General features: G+C 36.5%; 1 long non-coding RNA gene across 1 annotated transcript; it reads right to left on the bottom strand.

The window, feature by feature from the left end:
- Nucleotides 1-3,907: 3,907 nt before the first annotated feature.
- Nucleotides 3,908-5,537, bottom strand: LOC116402570. The gene is made up of 2 exons (XR_004215012.1): nt 4,830-5,537; nt 3,908-4,076 (listed from the first exon to the last, which is right to left on the bottom strand). It is a non-coding gene; the product is annotated as an uncharacterized LOC116402570 (long non-coding RNA).
- Nucleotides 5,538-7,316: the final 1,779 nt, after the last annotated feature.

Raw genomic sequence — 7,316 nt, forward strand, 5'->3', positions numbered from 1 at the left:
ATTTGCATCCCGAAAGTTGAGTAAGTGTGGCGTCTAAACACTTCGAGAGAAGGTCACCTTAATCATGAGCTAATTATGCAAGTTATATCACATCGAGGCTCTCACATTGCTTAATCTCCTAATAATGCATAGACCTTCTTTCACCTTTTTCTCACATACAAGTTAGTTCGTAATTTCATCTTCCATCCATTCACTTCCCTTTACAAATTTCCTTGGAGTGCACAATTAGTTTTCTTTATTATTCCCAGTTCTGATTCTTTTATAATTTATTTAATTAATTCTTTTATTCCACCCAGATGCTAAGTAATGCCTAGAACTAATGTCTTGAATCAATTTCCTGCGTTAGACCCTAGATTATCCAGGTAAACTTACTGCTTCATTTGCACTTGGAATAGCAGTAGGAAAACTTGTACTCAACGAGGACTCAATGGTTATATGATGAAGAGGTACATAGTGAGTAATTCGCTTATAGTGATCATGACCAATGCCTTATCGCATAGGTTACAATAACAAACCACCCATCAAATAGAGAAAAAAGTCCCAACACCAACCACCTATACTTTATGTAAATGTGTAAGGGACCATTCCAAAAATATAGACAAAAGTCCTTGATATTAGAATCTTTGAATTAGAAAGGCTTTGGACATAAACAAAAGAAAGAAACCGTTAAAGGACCACTTTGGACCCCAAAAATAAAAAACTGAGCATAAGACATCGTTGTTCAACTTTTTTTGGGACCAACACATAATACTTCTTAAACTTGCCCCATTTTCTAACAAGGAATGAATTTTTGAAGGTTTTCAACACTTGCCAAAATGTGGAAACTATAACATTGACCATTTTTCGATTGTTTTGGTTGGTACCTTTATACTCTCATAAGTAGCTCCCTTCGTGGCCTATACTTAGGTAAATGTGTCAGGGACCATTAAATGAATATAGATGCAGGTCTTTGGACCTAGAATCTTTTAATTAGAAAGGCTTATGACTAAAACAAACAAGGAAACCGTTGAAGGATTCTTTTGGACTCCAAAATAAAAACTGAGTTTATGACATCGTCGTTCCTCTTTTTTAGGACCAACACCAAATGTACTTAAGTTTGACCCATTTTCTAGAGAGGAATGATTTATTAGTGGTTTTTTACCTTGGCCAAAATTTTGTTATTTTTTGGAAACTATAGATAGGCCAACTTTTTAATGTTTTAGTTGGTACCTTCGTACTCTCTTAAGTAGTTCCCTTCTCGAATTATACTTTATGTAAATGTGTAAGGGATCATACCAAAAGTATAGATAGAAGTCTTTAGTTCTAAAATCCCTGAATTAGAAAGACCTAGGACAAAAATTAAATAAACAAAGAAACCGTTGAAAAATCAATTGAGAAAAAAAGATCTTTGCCAGAAGCACATTTCGAGCGTATGAAGGACACGCATCTCTAAAAAAGTTTGCATCGCTTCAGTTGTTTGTTTCATTGGAGTGTCTTGGCCGATCTCGTCTTCAATGCCTTCCATTCGTTGTTACATCTGAGTTAGTCCACTTTCTTCTATTAGCGTCTACGACTTATGAATCTCTGATTCCTCTTAAGCTTCCCTCTGATTTTCATTGACTTTTGAAATCCCTATGAAGTTTTCCTAACAGAAAGTTGGATGAATTGAAGAAGATCGTTGAGCTCCGATGAGTGAATTCTTCTCCAAATGTGGTTTCATTTCTTTGGTACAGAAAGTGTGGGCTATGGTCAGTATGGACCATTCTCATGAAGCAGCGATGAGGTGGAGGAAATCAGCCAAAAGACCTAAACCCGGTGGGGGCCCAAACCAAATCACTCAAAAACTGGTTGGTGAAGGAGGACGTAATGCTAGGTCTATTATTGAGCCTCAAATGGGAAATGGTGGATTTGATCAGAAGGGGAACACCGTAGTGGGCCCTTTTCTAGAAACTTGGTTGATGGGCCAGCTACTAAACATCGATCAAATGGGGATAGTGGAATCAACTTGCATATAGATGTGGGGCTTTCATTTTTAGATAGGGAGAGGCATACTCCAAGCTTCCCGACGGGAAAAAAATTATTGAGCTTCACTATTTGGAAATTCCTCATTAAATTCCATCCCTTAGACTTCACCAACATCAATTGATTAAAAAATTATGGTTATTTTGTTAGAGGATATTGTTGTTAAAGATATGGAAGTTTAGGAACTCTCTTGTGGAGCAACTTGTTGATACTAAATTGCCTTATATTGTTATCTAATGGCTAATGGAGAAAAATTGGGGTTGAATCGAAATAGCTACCATTATTGTTCTTTAAAACGAACTCATTATTTTTCAATTTCATAAACCAAAATCTGTCAACTGAATTCTATCACATGGCCTTTGGCATTTTTGTGTTAAGCCCATGCTCCTTTGAAAATGGTCTCCAAGTATTGTCCCTAAATCCTTTGTCTTTAATTTTGTTCATGACTGGATTACATTGAGACATATCTCTATGGAATTATAGAGTGGTTGCCAATGTTATTGGTAAACTGTTGGCTTTTGATATAACTACTAGGGAATGTAGGGGAATGTCATATGCACGTGTGTGTGTTGAATTGTCTGGAAATTTTTCTATGCGTACTGAGATTACCATTCGTCTTGGGGGGAGGACTTTAGTATACCTATTACTTATGAATGGAAACCCCCTAAATGTAATTCTTGTAATCCTTTTGGTCACTCTGTTGGACATTGTCCTAGACATATGATAGTTGGTAGTAATGCTCAAAATGAGGATAAGGGGGAGAATGTGTCTACAGAGGGTGAAGGTTTAGGTATTGTGGCTTGTGAGTATATTTTGATTGAGTCCTTCATGCAGTTAAAGGAAGGTGAAATTCATGGCTCTCTAGATGAGTCTTCAAATCAGAAGGAGAGAGATGTAAAGAAAAGTGATAACTTTACTCCTATGACTCGTAAACGACGGGAGTTGGTGTTAGTTAAAGATCATGGGGTAGGCAAGGTTATGGCAGATGCTAACTCTTCTAGTAGTCTTACTAATCTGGGGAGGACAATAGTTGGGCCTTTGCTATTGTGGACGATAACTCTTCTAGTAGTCTTACTAATCAGGTGATGGTTCGAGAGATGTGAGCTCTCTTAGCAAGTTAATGAGGGATGGTGATCTAGATATTCCCCATGTTTAGTTAGTGTTGATTGAATGTGTAGGGTCTTAATGACCCAATGGAGAGTAGGGCACTGCTTGACTTTCTTTGTTTTCCTTATATTGGTTTTTGTTGCCTTCTAGAGACGAGTGTTTGTGAGGACAGTTTTAGGTCTGTGTTTGGTATGTTTGGTAACTCTTGCGATTGTTCTTGTTGCTATAGTAGTAGCGGCATTGGCCATATTTGGGTGATGTGGAAACAAGGCAATTTCGATTTTACTCCCCAAGTGGTGGATGAGCAATTTGTTATTGGTTCTTTAACTAATTTGAATTTTGGTGATAGTGTGGAGGTGTTTGTGTCTATACATCAAATAATATTTGTTGACATACATTTACTTTGGAAATAATTAATTGATGTTACTTCTAGTTGGACGTCTCCTAGTGTGATTATGGGTGACTCTAATGCCATCATAATGCATTCTAGAGCTTTTTGTAGGAACCCGTCTACTAGTGATAAGAACGAGTTTGAACAGGCCCTTCATGAGGCAGACTTATTAGAGGTGATAGTTCAGGCAACTAGTTCATATAGACCAATAAGAACTGTGAGTTTGGTATTATGTGTCGGCTTGATCGATTTCTTATCAATGAGGCTTAGGTATATGCTTGACCCCTCTTTCAAGTGAACACGTGTAACAACTCAACTTCCCTAGTAAGTTGAGGTCATTAATATTTAAATAAGTATAGATTTTTTTTTTAAATATACAAGAAAATAAATTAAAATTTGGGGAAAAACTTTAAATAATAAAAATAATTAATTAATTAAAATAACTAATCAAAATATTGAATCGAAGTTCTAAAATAAACCTATGAAAATATAACTGCTTAAATATAAATGCGAAAGAAAACTGAGATCCATGGTCACTTCTTTTCATAAGCCAGTTTGCCCTTGTCTCTATCCTTACCTGAAAATTAAATATTTAAAAGAGTGAGTCTTTTCATAAGCCAGTTTGCCCTTGTCTCTATCCTTACCTGAAAATTAAATATTTAAAAGAGTGAGTATAACTTTATACTCAGTAAGAGACCCATATTAGTCTCACTATGTGTCTGTCAACCTCTCGTTAGAGTTCGGTAACATGGGCATACTATTGCGCTCCCGAACTCATATTATCCAGTGGTTCCGTAGGGACATATCTAGGCTCTCGGTGAACCCGAAGGAATCACCCTATAGAAGAGTCAGGCTGTAAATGGTCCCGTCGAATCACATCTTAAATTAGCCACACGGACATGCATAGGTGGTGACCTCGAGGGACCCTCATATCTCATATGGTCTGACTCTAACAGGCAAAACTAAAAAACACTATAGCCTATTTATGCTTATCATAACATCAACATCTCAAAAAAGTACATATTTGATCATAGCATGCCTAAACAAATAATATTGTATCTCAATCATGATATGGTTACTGAAGTAACCATTTATAAGGTCATTTCAAGAAGACACATTATACCTCTCTTAGTTACGCTAGTTACAGAATGTGCATGGAGTGGGGTTTAGTAGGTAAAATCTCTTAACGGGAGATTTGCAAAAGAAATAGTATTGAGAGTCAAATCCTCCTAATAAACTCCGTCTTAAACATGAACAAAATTTAAACTTAATAATTTTGCCAATCTATCACTTTACTATTTAATTAGGCAACAAACTCAATCAAACTTACCCCAAGATTTAAAGTTGATCTCAATACAACCTTGAATGAAAATTTGTATAGCTCAATTCCTCAACCAAACCTTAACCTTCAAACAATATAATTAGTTTTAACTCATTTAAGACCTAAAACAATAATTATTTGGGCGTACCAAACCCAACTAGAACTAAGCAAAAACTCACTAAGGGCTTAAATATGTTGCAGACGGCTAAAACTGAAAGTGGCTCGACTAGCAAGGCTTCAACTCAAGTCTTGAGACTCATGACTCGCGTACGGCTCACACAGGAACGACTCGGTTGCAAATGGCTGGCGTACGGCTTACACGGAATGGCTCGGATCAATGAAGACGGCTCACGCGACTCGGTGAAGGGACGTGGCTCGGACGTCAACGGTAGCTCACCCGAAGAGACGCAACTTAGGCTCGAAGCTGACGGAAATGCACATGATTGGCTTCGGCACGGGTGAAGCACGAGGCACAGACGACTGGGGGAGACTGGACGGCACGGCTTCGCGATGGTAAAACAGTGCGGCTATGGCTGATGGATGGAGACGCGAGGCGGAGAAGGCTTCGTCTGGGCGATCGTCGTCGTGCAGAGGCTGCGTTAGTCGTGGGATTTGTGGCGGTTGGAGGTGCATAGTGAAAAGGCGGTGACGAGGGCTTTAATCGTGATGGGAAAAGGAAGACTGGAGAAGAAGGTGAATAGTAAGTTCACGCTTCCCAAAAGTACCCTATTTAATAATAACAATACTATTATTGTTAATAATTATTGCTATTATTATACCTATTAATTAATTCTTTCTCTTTTTACTTTTTCCACCCTAACAAACAACCTCTCATCTCTCCTCATTTAATACATTTTCCTTTATAATTGTATTTATTCTAAAATAAAATTAGTATCATTCCTCCATAACTTAATACATACCCATATAATAATATATTCATGGATATTATTGTACAATAATATGCAATTGACTAATAATGAGAATAATAACTTTTATTAAACAATAAACCAATTATCTATAAAATTATTATAGAACACAATAAGAAACCAAGAGTTCTCCACTTGCTCTATACATTGTAAGCTAGGTATGTAATACCTATGCCCTTAGTACGATAATCATCTTTTGACTGAGGAAGAGCCTTAGTCAAAGGATCTACTACATTATCATTTGTAGGTACTTTGCATGTTTTCACATCTCCTCTTTCAACAATTTCTTTTATGAGATGGTATCGTCTAAGTATGTGTTTGGACCATTGATGTGATCTAGGTTCCTTTGCTTGTACAATTGCCATGTTGTTGTCACAGTACAAGGCAACAAGGTTTGTAATACTGAGAACAACTCCTAGATCCTCGATGAACTTCTTTATCTATAAAGATTCCTTAGCTGCATCCGAGGCAGCAATGTACTCAACTTCTGTAGTAGAATCGACAACAGTTGCTTGTTTGAATCTCTTCCAATAACTCATAGCACCTCCATTCAAGCAAAACACATATCCTGACTACAATCTATAGTCATCTTTGTCAGAGTGAAAACTTACATTCGTGTAACCATTTACAACTAGATCGTTTTCAAGTCCTTCGTATACCAAGAATGCATTCTTAGTTCTTCTTAAGTATTTAAGGATATTTTTCACTGTTGTCCAGGATTCTTCACCTGGATTTGACTAGTATCTACTAGTCAAACTTATCGTGCATGATACGTTTAGTCGAGTGCATAGCATGGCATACATGATAGAACTCAAAGTAGAAGCATACAAAATCCTTTGCATTCTTTCCTACTCATCTTGTGTCTTTGGACACTAATACTTGTAGAGACTTATATCATGTGTCATTGACAAGAATCCTCTCTTGGAATCTTGTAGACACATCCTCTTTATTATTTTTTTCAATAGAAAGTCTTTGAGATCTATCTCTATAGATCTTTATGCCTAAAATATAAGCAGTCTTACCTAAGTCTTTCATTGCATTTACCTAACTAAGACTTGACCTTCTGCAAGGTAGGTATATCATTTCCAATAAGCAATATAACATCAACTAAATTACGAGGCTACTGAAACGTCAGTAAATGTGACAAAGTATTGATAACCTCCTCTATCAGGTGAGCTCATCGATCCACATACATCATTATGTATAAAACTTAACAGCTCAGTAGTTGTCTCACCCTTTCGAGAAAAAGGGCTCTTTGTCATTTTTTCTAACAAACAAGATTCACACAATTCAAAATCAAAAGAATCTAAAAGTCCATTCTTATAGAGCCTAGAAATGCATTTCTCATTTATATGCCCTAAACAACAATGCCAAGAATATATTGGATTCAAATCATCCAATTTAAATTTCTTAGTATTAATGTTATAGATAGACTTGTAATCACATGATTCAATATTCATACTATAAAGACCATTCATTAAACAACCATTGTCATAGAAAATGACTCTTCTGAAAGTAGAAAAGTTATTATTCTCAATAACAAACCTAAAACCATTCAAATCCAAACATG

Source organism: Cucumis sativus, chromosome 3 (assembly GCF_000004075.3).
Source record: "Cucumis sativus cultivar 9930 chromosome 3, Cucumber_9930_V3, whole genome shotgun sequence".
NCBI classification, from domain to species: domain Eukaryota; kingdom Viridiplantae; phylum Streptophyta; class Magnoliopsida; order Cucurbitales; family Cucurbitaceae; genus Cucumis; species Cucumis sativus.